The sequence below is a fragment of the Anomaloglossus baeobatrachus genome, chromosome 1, assembly GCF_048569485.1.
Source record: "Anomaloglossus baeobatrachus isolate aAnoBae1 chromosome 1, aAnoBae1.hap1, whole genome shotgun sequence".
NCBI classification, from domain to species: Eukaryota; Metazoa; Chordata; class Amphibia; order Anura; family Aromobatidae; genus Anomaloglossus; species Anomaloglossus baeobatrachus.
The window spans coordinates 256,810,361-256,824,455 of NC_134353.1; the positions used below are offsets into that span (position 1 = coordinate 256,810,361).

The 14,095-nt window shown below is 48.1% G+C and overlaps 1 protein-coding gene across 4 annotated transcripts in view; it reads left to right on the top strand.

Moving 5' to 3' along the window:
* SGMS2 (sphingomyelin synthase 2) overlaps window positions 1-14,095 on the top strand; it is a 169,642-nt gene that overhangs the window by 39,034 nt on the left and 116,513 nt on the right. For 2 of the 4 annotated variants that reach the window (XM_075349199.1, XM_075349180.1), the window contains exon 2: window positions 3,119-3,284. The exons of 1 other annotated variant lie outside the window; for it this stretch is intronic. The gene's annotated coding sequence lies outside the window, so the exon portion shown is untranslated. Of the gene's footprint in view, window positions 1-3,118; window positions 3,285-11,504; window positions 11,581-14,095 lie in introns of those variants that run through there. One more of the 4 variants, XM_075349189.1, reaches the window with a different exon arrangement.

The following is a 14,095-nucleotide window of genomic DNA, read 5'->3' on the forward strand; positions in this document are numbered from 1 at the left end:
AACCAAAAATCGCTAATGGTTGATTATCGATGTGGTTCGTCGCTCCTGCGGCAGCACACATCGCTGTGTGTGACACCGCATGAGCGAGGAACGTCTCCTTACCTGCCGCCAGCCGCAATGCGGAAGGAAGAGGTGGGCGGGATGTTACATCCTGCTCATCTCCACCCCTCCACTTTGATTGGCCGGCCGCTTAGTGACGTCGCGGTGACATCGCTGTGATGCTGAACGTCTCTCCCCCTTGAGGAGGCTTCCAGCATCCCTTATTTCAGATGCTGCACATCTTGTATCTTCACAGCATAGACAAGTGCCTTCAGATGACCCCCAAAGATAAATCTAAGGGGGTCAGATTGGGAGACCATGGTGGCCATTCAACTGGCCCACAATGACCAATCCACTTTCCAGAACACTGTTCATGTAGGAATGCTCCATGGTGCACCATCACATTATGGGTGTCGGGTCCAAGCATTTCTACATGAACAGTGTCCTGGAAAGTGGATTGGTCATCGTGGGACTGTTGAATGGTCACCAAGGTCTCCCCATCTGACCCCCTTAGACTTTTATCTTTGGGGTCATCTGAAGGCAATTGTCTATACTGTGAAGATATAAGATATGCAGCATCTGAAACAACAGATACTGGAATGGCAGATTTTATTTGTTGAATAACTGGAAAGCGTGGGGTTAAATTTTCCTCTCAAACACACGGACACACACTTTTTTTTTTTCTCTCTCTCTCTCTCTCTCTTTCTCACACACTCACACACTAGATTAACAAAAAAAATCTATATATGCTGTCTGAAAATACACTTTTACATGCGTTTTCCTAACTCTGGTTTTGTATAAAAAATGACGTGGATACATCGGCATACTTAGGAATGCTTGTTTCCCAATAATCAGACAGTGTTATCAGTCATTCGACATAAAAGCAAAATGCTTGTTTGTAGGCTGAAATTCTGTTTAAACAGAGAAAAAAAAGGGAACCAGCACGATCTGAAATTGGCATGCATCATATAAAAAGTGAAAATTCTCAAATTTATTCCAACTGTACTATAATAAAAAAATGAGATTTTTAGCAAATAATTGATCAATTTTTTGAGCCACCCCTGCCAACGTCACGGCAAATCTCAATAGGGGGGTCCTACTCTACATTCTGTATTTCATGTGCCATGCGGCCTCCTAGATAAAGTTAAAAGCAGAACCATAATGGAGCACACATACCTGCAACCTGTATATAGCCGCTTCCATGTTGCAAAAAAGGCACTTGTGGATAGAGACCAGCCCAGGTCCCAGCATGTGGAGCAAGCCCTACACATACCAGGACTATATCAGAACTGATCCTCCCAGTGTCAAACAGCAACCATTGATAAAGGCGGACCAGATCCAAGAATGGTGCTTAATTAGCATTGCCTGTGGAAAGGGGTGAGGTAACTGAGTCTGAACAGCTACCAACAGGAGGAATATATTGCAAGCCAAAATCAGGCGTGCATGGTATGGTGTTGGTCAGACACCAGATTTGTAGCATAACTACGGTCAAAACAGAGAAAAAAAAGGGAACCAGCACGATCTGAAATTGGCATGCATCATATAAAAAGTGAAAATTCTCAAATTTATTCCAACTGTACTATAATAAAAAAATGAGATTTTTAGCAAATAATTGATCAATTTTTTGAGCCACCCCTGCCAACGTCACGGCATATCTCAATATGATGCATGCCAATTTCAGATCGTGCTGGCTCCCCTCTCTCCCTGTTTGGTCGTAGTTATGCTACAAATTCTGGTGGCCGGTCACCACCATGCCATGCACGCCTGATTTTGGTTTGCTTTGTATTCCTCCTGTTGGTAGCTGTTCAGATTCAGTTACCTCACCCCTTTCCACAGGCAATGCTAATTAAGCACCATCTTGGATCTGGTCCGCCTTTATCAATGGTTGCTGTTTGGCACTGGGAGGATCAGTTCTGATATAGTCCTGGTATGGTGCAGAGCTTGCTCCACATGCTGGGACCTGGGCTGGTCTCTATCCACAAGTGCCTTTTTTTGCAACATAGAAGCGGTTATATACAGGTTACAGGTATGTGTGCTCTAGTATGGTTCTGCTTTTAACTTTATCTAGGAGGCCGCATGGCACATGAAATACAGAATGTAGAGTAGGACCCCCCTATTGAGATTTGCCGTGACGTTGGCAGGGGTGGCTCAAAAAATTGATCAATTATTTGCTAAAAATCTCATTTTTTTTATTGTAGTACAGTTGGAATAAATCTGTGAATTTTCACTTTTTATATGATGCATGCCAATTTCAGATCGTGCTGGCTCCCCTCTCTCTCTGTTTGGTCGTAGTTATGCCTGAAATTCTGTTTAAGCCTGCTTTAAAATCATTGCCCTGTGTAATTGGACATGTGCTGGCGAGAACAATGGCAGCCTATTCACACAGAACAATTGTTCAGTGGCCATATGTAGTGTGATCTGCCTATCAAAAACACTATAAAACATACATGTACGTCAAAAGTTGTTGCTACCTTTGATATACACCGATCCTTCGTTATTCCCCAGACATGATGGTTAATCTATGACAGTAGCATTTAACATGCACGGGCAGAGGGGTGTAAGTCCGACACACACAGAGCTACGCCTTGATGCTGGCTACTGGGCTCAAATAAACGTGGCCTGTTTTTATGTGCTGTGTCTTCATTTTTAAATTGATTTCCTTAGCAGTAATGAATGTTCTAATTCTTGTATTCAATATTTGCATGCCTTAGTGTTTCAGATGAAAAATGAACGTTGGCAAAAAATTATAGACATGTGAACACCACCATAGATTATAATGGGTATATGATGACTGACTTAGGCCATAAAGGGATTGTCTCACCAAGACAACTTCTATTATTTAATCAAAAACATGATTGTCCCAGATACATTTTCTCTATCCCTTAAGAATCTGTAACATTTATTGTAAATGATTATATATTATTGCGGGGTTTGTCAAAACATTTCATGCCCTATGTATTGTTTTAGAATATCCTAAATGGATGAGCAGGTTGTTTTGCATATTCTATTGCTCAGATCTTTTCATGTTCTAAAGCCCATTCCGAATACCTTTTTTTTTTTTTTTTTTTTTTTTAATAAGGAAAACCAGATCAGGTGAATAAGAAGAAGAAAATAAAGATATAATCTAAGGAATGTGTCAACGGCCTTAATAATAATTCATAATTAAGGCGCCTTCGGTGCCTGAATGAAAGGAGAATCTCAAATCTCCTTGGTATTGACTCTTGGACAGCAGCCATTTAAAAAAGGTAAATACTTTGTAAACTAGTAGGCTGTGTTCACACCTTGCATTTTTACTTTTGCCACAATGTAAATAGATGAGCAATGTTTTACTGCCGTTTTGGAAAATCGTGGCAAAAAAACCCAATAAAATGGCAATGCTACAATATGTAAAGGCAGCATAAAGAAGACTTTTTAATGGTTTTCTCTAAGGCTGCTTTCACACCTCCGGTTTCTGCAATGCGGCACACTCCGGCACTTTGCAGGAAAATCGCAACCGTTTTTTTTTTTTTTGCTGCCGGTTGCGTTTTTTCTGCATAGACTTTAATTAGTGCCGCAAGGCCTTGCGTTCCATCCGTTTTTTGCCACATGCGGCAGATTTAGCCGATGCGGCGGCCGGATGGAACGTTGCCTGGCACGTTTTTTCGTGCGGCAAAAAAAAAGCCGCCGATGCGGCGCATTTTTCAATGCATGCCTATGGCGGCCGGATGCGGCGCGATGCGGCAAAAACCGCAACCGGCCGCCGCATGCGGTTTTTGCCACTGCGCATGCTCAGTAGCATGCCGCAAGTGGCAAAAACCGGACGGGCCGCATGGGAAAAAGTTATGCAAAGGATGCGGTGTTTTCACCGCATCCGTTGCATGGCTTGCACAGCCGGATTGAGCCGCACAGCTCAAGCCGGATGTGTGAAAGCAGCCTTAACGGGTTGTCCACTACTTAGACAGCCCCTTCTCATTCCCCATGTGCAGCCCCATAAAAATAACAAAGCTTATACTAAATGCCAGCGCGATTACAGCAATGTCAGAATGGGGCCCATGGGGAGAAGTTCCAAGGGCTCATGGGGAGAAGTTCCCGGGGCTCATGGGGAGAAGAATGCCACATGTGATTAGGCGCGGGGCTTGCGTGTCATAACAATGTCATATGGACGCCAGAAACACACGTTCCGATATAGCTGGAAACGCGCCAACACCGGAGGTGAGTATAGGCTTTTTTTATGGGGGCGCACATGGGAAATGAGAAGAGGCTGTCCAAGTAGTGGTTAACCCTTTCAACTTCAGAGTGAGTACATCCTTTTATTGTTGGTGCTCCACTGATCATAGAACAGTTTGTTGTTTTTTTCTGTACCCTTTCGTTCCAAAGTTCCCTGGTAATAAAGATGCAAATTTTCCCGCCAAACAAATGGGTGTATACAGAACTTCTGTGGTTGCGGCTGAGGTTTCATTGGTCAGTGTCAGAGTAGAAAAAGTAAATGCTCAAACCAGATCTGTTGTATACACCCTGTTGGATGAAAAATTGCATCTTTAATTACTGTGGGGAGAACGCTGGAACAGAGGAGCACAGAAGAGTAAAAACTGTTTCAGAATACGTAGAGCAGTGTTGATTGGAGGAGGTATTCTGTTTTAAATTAAAAAATGTAATCCTCTTTAAAAGGCAAAATGCTGATTATCCGAATTTTGATCATACTTTGAGTATTCCCCAACTCTTATGTATTAGGCTATGTGCGCACTAGGCGTTTTTGCCGCGTTTTTAGCGGCGTTTTTTACCGCGTTTTTGTTCTGAAAACGCAGTGACATTGCTTCCCCAGCAATGTCAATGGGTTTTCAGAAGTGCTGTCCTCACACAGCGTTTTTTTTTAGCTGCGTTTTTGTGGTGACCACAAAAACGCAGCATGTCAATTATTTCTGCGTTTTCCACTGCGTTTTTCACTCATTGAATTCAATGAGATGTTAAAAACGCAATGAATAACGCATATAGCCGCGTTTCTATGACTAAAAACGCAGCTATAAACGCAAGGGGTGGGCACTACAGTGACGTGTACAGGAAGAGGATTCCTTCTGTTGGTAAACACAGAAGCATGAATCCTCCCGGTACCGTCACCGCTGCCTCCACCTCCCGTCCTGTGCATGTCAGCTCCGTGCGGCGCCATGTCTGGGCGGGAGGTGGAGGCAGCGGCGAAAAACAAAGTGAACAGTAGAAAAAAAAAAAATGTCATATACTCACCTGTCCGCAGGGTCCCGGTGCCATGCCCGCTCCCAGCTCCTCCCGGTCCCGCCGCTCTGGCTGTGTGCAGTCTCCCCGGGGCAGGACCTTGCTTGCAGGACCTGGCGGTGGATCACCTGATGCAGTCACCTGACGCATCAGCTGATCGCGGTGACGCGGGCGCCCGGCCGGCTATCAGCTGATCCTGCCGTCAGGGGACTTCATCAGCTGATTACCGGCAGCTCCGGCAGCGATCGTATAGGATCAGACTCCTGTCCAATCGATCGCTCCAGGAGCTGCCGGTAATCACCACAGCACATAAGTGAGTATGTATTTTTTTTTTTTTTTTTTTGCACTGATGCATCAGCTGATTGTATAAAAGCCGATTATACAATCAGCTGATGTGTGATGGGATTCAGGCACTTGAACCTGACAGTTCATCTGATCGCTTTGCCTTCCAGCAAACCGATCTGATGATATTGGATCCGGATTGGACGGCGCGGGACCCTGACCCAGGATTACTGCGGAGGGGGGTTTATTTCAATAAAGATGGAGTCACTAATTGTGTTGTGTTTTATTTCTAATAAAAATATTTTTCTCTGTGTTGTGTTTTTTTTTTTATCATTACTATAAATTCATGGTGGCCATGTCTAATATTGGCGTGACACCATGAATTTCGGGCTTAGGGCTAGCTGATAATATACAGCTAGCCCTAACTCCATTATTACCTAGCTAGCCACCCGTCACCAGGGCAGCTAGAAGAGTTGGATACAGCGCCAGAAGATGGCGCTTCTATGAAAGCGCCATTTTCTGGGGTGGCTGCGGACTGCAATTCGCAGTGGGGGTGCCCAGAAAGCATGGGTACCCTGCACTGTGGATTCCAATCCCCAGCTGCCTAGTTGTACCCGGCTGGACTCAAAAATTAGGCGAAGCCCACGTCATTTTTTTTTTTTAATTATTTCATGAAATAATTAAAAAAAAAAGGGCTTCTCTATATTTTTGGTTCCCAGCCGGGTACAAATAGGCAGCTGGGGGTTGGGGGCAGCCCGTACCTGCCTGCTGTACCCGGCTAGCATACAAAAATATGGCGAAGCCCATGTCATTTTTTTTTTCTTTTTGGGCAAAAAACTGCATACAGTCCTGGATGGAGGATGCTGAGCCTTGTAGTTCTGCAGCTGCTGTCTGCTCTCCTCCATACACTAGTGAATGGAGGATGCTGAGACTTGTAGTTCTGCAGCTGCTGTCTGCTCTCCTGCATACACTAGTGAATGGAGGATGCTGAGACTTGTAGTTCTGCAGCTGCTGTCTGCTCTCCTCCATACACTAGTGAATGGAGGATGCTGAGACTTGTAGTTCTGCAGCTGCTGTCTGCTCTCCTGCATACATTAGTGAATGGAGGATGCTGAGACTTGTAGTTCTGCAGCTGCTGTCTGCTCTCCTGCATACACTAGTGAATGGAGGATGCTGAGACTTGTAGTTCTGCAGCTGCTGTCTGCTCTCCTGCTTACACTAGTGAATGGAGGATGCTGAGACTTGTAGTTCTGTAGCTGCTGTCTGCTCTCCTGCATACACTAGTGAATGGAGGATGCTGAGACTTGTAGTTCTGCAGCTGCTGTCTGCTCTCCTCCATACACTAGTGAATGGAGGATGCTGAGACTTGTAGTTCTGCAGCTGCTGTCTGCTCTCCTGCTTACACTAGTGAATGGAGGATGCTGAGACTTGTAGTTCTGCAGCTGCTGTCTGCTCTCCTGCATACACTAGTGAATGGAGGATGCTGAGACTTGTAGTTCTGCAGCTGCTGTCTGCTCTCCTCCATACACTAGTGAATGGAGGATGCTGAGACTTGTAGTTCTGCAGCTGCTGTCTGCTCTCCTGCATACACTAGTTCTGCAGCTGTCTGCTCTCCTGCATACAATGAACATTTTGAAGAAGGAAATGACATCAGACCTTTTTTTTTTTTTTTTTTCATCAACAATCTTTAATGGCATTGTGCACTGATTAAAAACGCAGTGAGCAAAAACGCAGCAAAAAACGCACCAAATCGCGGCAAAAACGCATGCGTTTTTGCCGCGTTTTTTAGCCGCGGGTGCGTTTTTTAGACAAAAACGCACATAAAAACGCAGCGTGAAAAAAACGCCTAGTGCGCACATAGCCTTAATTGGCACAGCACTTACTACTTGGACTTCCCACTTTGGCTCCTCCAAGGTGTCAAATACTTCCTTTACACAAATTGTACGCTCTTTAAAAAGATGTACAGTAATTAAATGGAAACTTCTTATTTCCTAATGAAAGTGAGCTTCCAGTAAGACAATACAGTGTTACTTGAAGGAAATAAGACAACAGTTGGTCACAGGATGCCATTCTTACTCCTGTGAGACTGACCTGGGTAAGCAGCAGACTTTAGGGAGTAGAATCCTAGTTTTGGATTTGGTTGTTATAGTCACCATGAAATTATACCTAATTAAATAAAGGTTTACCTGGCCAACTATGGAAAAACAGGTCTGATGTGATGTTTTTAGCAGGATTGTATGTTCTACAGGTGAGTAGAGCTTGGGTACAGTTGCATAAGAGAATACAGCTCCTCTACAGATGAATGAAACAAACCAGCTAGGATTAAGTTAGAATTGCCACACCTTTTGTGCAGACTCTAAATAGGTGTCCCTGCTGACAAGCTTTGTAATGTCAGGCAACTGTTTAAAGTACAAATCCACTTCTCAAAAGTTAAGAAGCTGTGTAAAATGTAAAGGAAACCAGAATGCAATGATTTGGAAATCTTTTATAGCCATATTCCCCAAGAACATAGAAGAAAGATCAGAAGCCTAAAGTGAGGCATTAATGGCAGCAACACATCTCACAAAACTTGGGATGGATTAACAGGCTGGAAAAATAAGTGGTATCAAGTGAAAATCCATCAGTAGGGTTAGTTTTCAACTAAGTCACGAGTGTATAAGAAGAGCATGTTAGGGAGGCAGAGTCTCTCAGAAGCAAAGATGGTTAGAAGTTCACCGATCAGTTAAGAAGTGTGAGGTAAATCACACATAGTGAGGTAAATCAGGATGGCTATGGTCCATCTTAAGATGTACCTTAAGATGGACCATAGCCATCCTGATTTACCTCACTATGTGCCTTTTAAAGTAGTTTTCCCAATGGCGGACACTGACTGAAAAGGGCCTCTGTGCAAGAAAATATATGGGCTTTTTGCAGCTCAAGAGCTCATCAAAATGCACAATTCTAATTGCTTTGGAAGTAAAAATGGGCCCCCACCAATGATATTTCGCTCCTGGATTTTCCCAAGAACAAAGTATATTTTAATCAGTAGATATTTGAATAAAAATAAGTTCCAAAATTGGATGGAAATGTGTCCCTACTATGTGCTGTGTAATGGCCTCGTCTGACCGTACAGGGAGTGGGACATGGTCTGATCATACCACAGCTCCTGGGCAGGGGAAGACTCCAAAAAGTATACAGATATTACAGCACTGGATCATAAATTATTGCTTACAAAAAAAATAAAAAATATTTTTTTTTACCTCAAACAATTTGTGATCCCATGGTGTGCTATTTTTGTATGCATTTTGTTTTTTTTTTAAACTTTCTCCTTGGCCCAAGAGATGTAGTATGATCAGCCCATATCCCTGCACAGTCAAACACGGCCATTGCACAGTAAATAGCAGGGGCACATATATAAGATTATCTCTGCACAGGAACATTTTGTGGAACTTAATTTTAATCAGTAGATCTGTGAAAACCCCTTTTAAGGCCTCATATGTACTGAGGTTCAGGTTCAGGTTTAGCTTCAAGTAACAGTTGGGTGCATATGGGTTGGATGCTCAGGAGGCAGCTAGAGCCCCAAAGCAAAGAAATGTATAGACAAGGCCAGCACTCCTATAGGATAAAATGAATGCACATATGCCATGGCCAATATACAAACATATACTAACACGATGAGATGTTCCACCAATAAATATTTTTATATAATCCTAAAAGCAACAACAAAAACAATTTTAGCATTTGTTATTGGATCACTGGACAGGCTTCTGACACGCCCAGCCCCAGGGCCTTAGACGATACTCGGAACCGGGCCGGACTAGTCCGGGGATGTCAGCAGTGGCGGGGCCCGGCTCCGTGACCCTGGCGGTATCTTTTCTAATAAAGGGGATGATAATGGGAGTTGTATTTACAATGAAATAAAGTCTGTGATGCCACATGTGGTTTTGTGGCTATGTGGGCCGCCACTGCAGGTAGATGGTGATGGCGCAGCTGAGGTGATCTCGCTCCCCACAGGTGAAGCAGGACCCCGTTGGAAAATCTATTTTAGGAACTCAGTGGACTTAAAGGGGTGGTTCACCCATTTTTTTTATTTTCTCAATGAGTGTCACTTACCATTATAGGCATTTTCTTCATTGGCTTCTAGTTGCAGTTCTGGCACTGAGCGGTGCTATCCTGCACGCTGAGTGCCTGTCACATGACCCCCTGGTGCTGCGGCCGCTGGTATCCTCTTACGTCAGAGGATGCAGGTGCCACTCTCAGTGATTGACTGGGCTGTGGGCGGTGACTACCGCACGTCACAGCCCAGCATCGAGGGGAAGATCCGGGGGGCTCCAGTGTGCAGGGGTGAAGACAGAGCGCGCGCTTAGCATCCGTCAGATGTGGGAAGTACGGTGCGCCAGTGTGGAGTACAGGGGGAGGTTTCTTTAGCTGAAATCCCCCCCCTGTCACGCAAGTATGTGATCACACTATCCGCCCGCTGTGCTCAGCTGTCAGGAGAGCCTGTGGTGTCAGCAGTGTGATCATGTGCTCCTACCAGCAGCACAGGTGACCGGACGCTGCATGGGACCAATCTGCTCCACTCTGTCACCTGCACAACAAGTCCCAGAGTGGAGACAGTGACATGTAGCATCCGGTCACCTACACAACAAGTCCCAGAGTGGAGACAGTTAGTGACATGCTCTGCTCTGACACATAGTGTGCTGCTTGTCACTATCTTGCTCCAGTCTGTGACATCTGCTGCATAGGACCCACTTTCTCCACTCACCTGTACAAGTAGTCCCAAAGTGGAGCAAGATAGTGACATATAGCACACTATGTGTCAGAGCAGAGCATGTCACTGTCTCCACTCTGGGACTTGTGCAGGTGACCAGATGCTACATGTCACTAACTGTCTCCACTCTGGGACTTGTTGTGCAGGTGAGAGTGGAGAAACTTGGTACTATGCAGCAGAAGTCACAGAGTGGATCAAGTTAGTGACATGTATCATCCAGTGACCTGCACAACAAGTCCCAGAGTGGAGACAGTTAGTGATAAATGATAAAAGCTCTATTACCATGATTAGGCAGTGCACACAGGAAGGAGGGGAGGGAACAGTTTTGGTGGAGATCTGAGTGGGTGTGAGAGATTGCTAGTTACTGCAAAGGATTATGGAAGTTGTAGTAACTGAACCCAGGAAGTCAAGAGAGAGATTAACTCCATCAGAGCTGGAGCCAGAAATGAGGATGTGCTGCTAGAGCATAATAAAAGGTAATATTGCTAAAAATAACAGGATAGATGTGTGGAGAGGCACATATTAGCAAGATTTATGAGAAAAAAAAAATAATCCGTTTTGGTAACTGGACAACTTCTTTAAGGGGGCAGGGTCGGGTTACGGATAATAATGGACAAAGACAGCAGTTTCTTTACCTCCTTCCTTCTACTCTGCAACAACCGGTGAAGTCCTGGGAGAACGGTACAGATGATGGTAGTGATCTGGTTGGCCTGGAAGCAGTTGTGGAGTATCTCCCTGGCCAGGTGAGTATTGAGGCCTTCTCACTACGCTCTTCTCTGCTACAGGACCCTGCTGCGTTAGTCAAATGGAGCCCTCTCTGCTAGGACTTGTGGTACCACCCTTTACCCGTATGGTAGGCTGCGCGGGCCTTCTCAGGTGCCACTCTGCTAGGAGCGGCTCCGGGTCCCTGATGTGCAGCTGTACCTTCGGGTTGTTGTGGGGCCAGGAGACTTGCAGTCCTCCTGCCCTTTGGATTTGGTTACCGGGACTCGAGTACCCCAGGCAACCACAGACTACGATGTCCGGTCTTTAGCGTTTTCTTCTGAGGTGAGCCGTTTCAGCTCCACTCCCCAGAATCTTCCTCCTGTACCTCTCTGCAGACCTCTCTTTTCTGGGCTCGGCTATCTTACCCCAGACCTAGCTTGCTTGTCCGCACTACTCCAGCTCCTCACTCCTCTTTATTCAACGGTCAGCTTCCAACTGTCACTCCTCTAACTCCTCCCCAAGGTCAGAGCTTCTCGGAAACTCCCCAGAATACCAGGTGTAGAGCTCTCTGCGGGCCTGGAGTAGGAACCGTGTTGAATGTAGGTACTACTGGCCAAGGGGGGACTCAAACCCCCCCCCCCCCGGCTTGCTTCCAGGCTTAGTATTAACCCTTTTGGCATACCTCCCAACTTTTAAAGAAGGAAAAGAGGGACAAAGTTTGCGGCGCGCGTAGCGCGCCGCGGCAAATTTTTAGGCCACGCCCCCTAACCACACCCATTTCACAGTCACGCCCATATCCACTCCCCATCCACACCCATTCAGCACAAACACGCAGGCAGCCGGCGGGCCTCCAGCACGGACACGCAGGCAGCCGGCGGGCCTCCAGCACGGACACGCAGGCAGCCGGCGGGCCTCCAGCACGGACACGCAGGCAGCCGGCGGGCCTCCAGCACGGACACGCAGGCAGCCGGCGGGCCTCCAGCACGGACACGCAGGCAGCCGGCGGGCCTCCAGCACGGACACGCAGGCAGCCGGCGGGCCTCCAGCACGGACACGCAGGCAGCCGGCGGGCCTCCAGCACGGACACGCAGGCAGCCGGCGGGCCTCCAGCACGGACACGCAGGCAGCCGGCGGGCCTCCAGCACGGACACGCAGGCAGCCGGCGGGCCTCCAGCACGGACACGCAGGCAGCCGGCGGGCCTCCAGCACGGACACGCAGGCAGCCGGCGGGCCTCCAGCACGGACACGCAGGCAGCCGGCGGGCCTCCAGCACGGACACGCAGGCAGCCACAGTGAGGCGGCCGGTCGCCCGCACAGTGAGGCGGCCGGTCGCCTTCACAGACAGGCGGCCGGCCGCCTTCACAGACAGGCGGCGGGCCGCCCGCACAGAGAGGCGGCCTGCCGCCCGCACAGAGAGGCGGCCGGCTGCCCGCACAATGAGGCGGCGGGCCGCCCGCACAGACAGGCGGCGGGGGGCGCCCGCACAGACAGGCGGCAGGGGGGCGCCCGCACAGACAGGCGGCAGGGGGGCGCCCGCACAGACAGGCGGCAGGGGGGCGCCCGCACAGACAGGCGGCAGGGGGGCGCCCGCACAGACAGGCGGCAGGGGGGCGCCCGCACAGACAGGTGGCGGGCCGACCGCACAGACAGGCGGCCGGCCGACTGCACAGACAGGCGGCCGGCCGACTGCACAGACAGGCGGCCGGCCGACCGCACAGACAGGCTCCGGCCGGGGGTGAGGGGGGAGGGAGGGAAATCAGCGCTGGGGAGATTAGTTTACTGTACCAGCAGCAGCACAGGCAGCGCTCCTCTCTATGCCACGTCTACTAGGATGGTAGGAGGGAAAAGCAGGGAGGCGGAGAGAGAGTGGGTGGGCGGAGCCCGGGAGCCGGCCGTCCCGCCCGTGGCAACGGGACAAACAACGTAAAGCGTGAAAGTCCCGCTGTATCCGGGACGGTTGGGAGGTATGCAGCATGTTAGAATGTGTACATAAGATCCCGCTGGTGGTGGCCGCAGCTTATAGGCCCCAAATCTGGTGACAGGTTCCCTTTAAAGTGAACCTGTCAGGTGCAATATGCACTCAGAGCCAGGAGCAGTTCTGGGCACATATTGCTAATCCCTGCCTAACCGTCCCTGTATACACTAGCATAGATAAAGAGATCAAGAACAAATATTTTTAAAGATCTTATATCTTATGCTAATGAGCGCGGGGACTAGTCCGAAGGGCGTTACTTCACTTGGCTAGTCGGCTCGCATAGCATGTTAGCATGTTATTACGCCCCTGTGTGAGTACTAATACGCTATGTGAGCCGACTAGCCAAGTGAAGTAACGCCCTTCGGACTAGTCCCCGCGCTAATTAGCATAAGATATAAGCTCTTTAAAAATACTTTTTCTATAGATGCCTTTATCTATGCTAGTGTATACAGGGACAGTTAGGGAGGGATTAGCAATATACACCCAGAACTGCTCCTGGCTCTGAGTGCAGATTGCACCTGATAGGTTCCCTTTAAAGGGAAACTGTCACCAGAAATTTAGCCTTCCTCATGTAACTGTCCTCCTGAAGTTTTGTGCATGCCCAGTGCCACTCTCGCGGGAGTAAGCACTGTGCAAAGTGTGAACGCTTTTGAGGTGATTGCGCAGGCGCGAGATTATGGGCGGCGCTGTGATTGTCATCAGCAGCGTCATCCAAGTACCTGCCCATAATCTTGTGCCCGCGCTTCTCACTCTGCCTCCACCGTTATGCGCAAGCACTGTCCATATGAACCATGTTACCTATTACCATGGGCGCGAGATTATGGGCGGCGCTGTGATTGTCATCAGCAGCGTCATCCAAGTACCTGCCCATAATCTCGTGCCCGCGCTTCTCACTCTGCCTCCACCGTTATGCGCAAGCACTGGCCATATGAACCATGTTACCTATTACCATGGGCGCGAGATTATGGGCGGCGCTGTGATTGTCATCAGCAGCGTCATCCAAGTACCTGCCCATAATCTTGTGCCCGCGCTTCTCACTCTGCCTCCACCGTTATGCGCAAGCACTGGCCATATGAACCACGTTACCTATTACCATGGGCGCGAGATTATGGGCGGCGCTGTGATTGTCATCAGCAGTG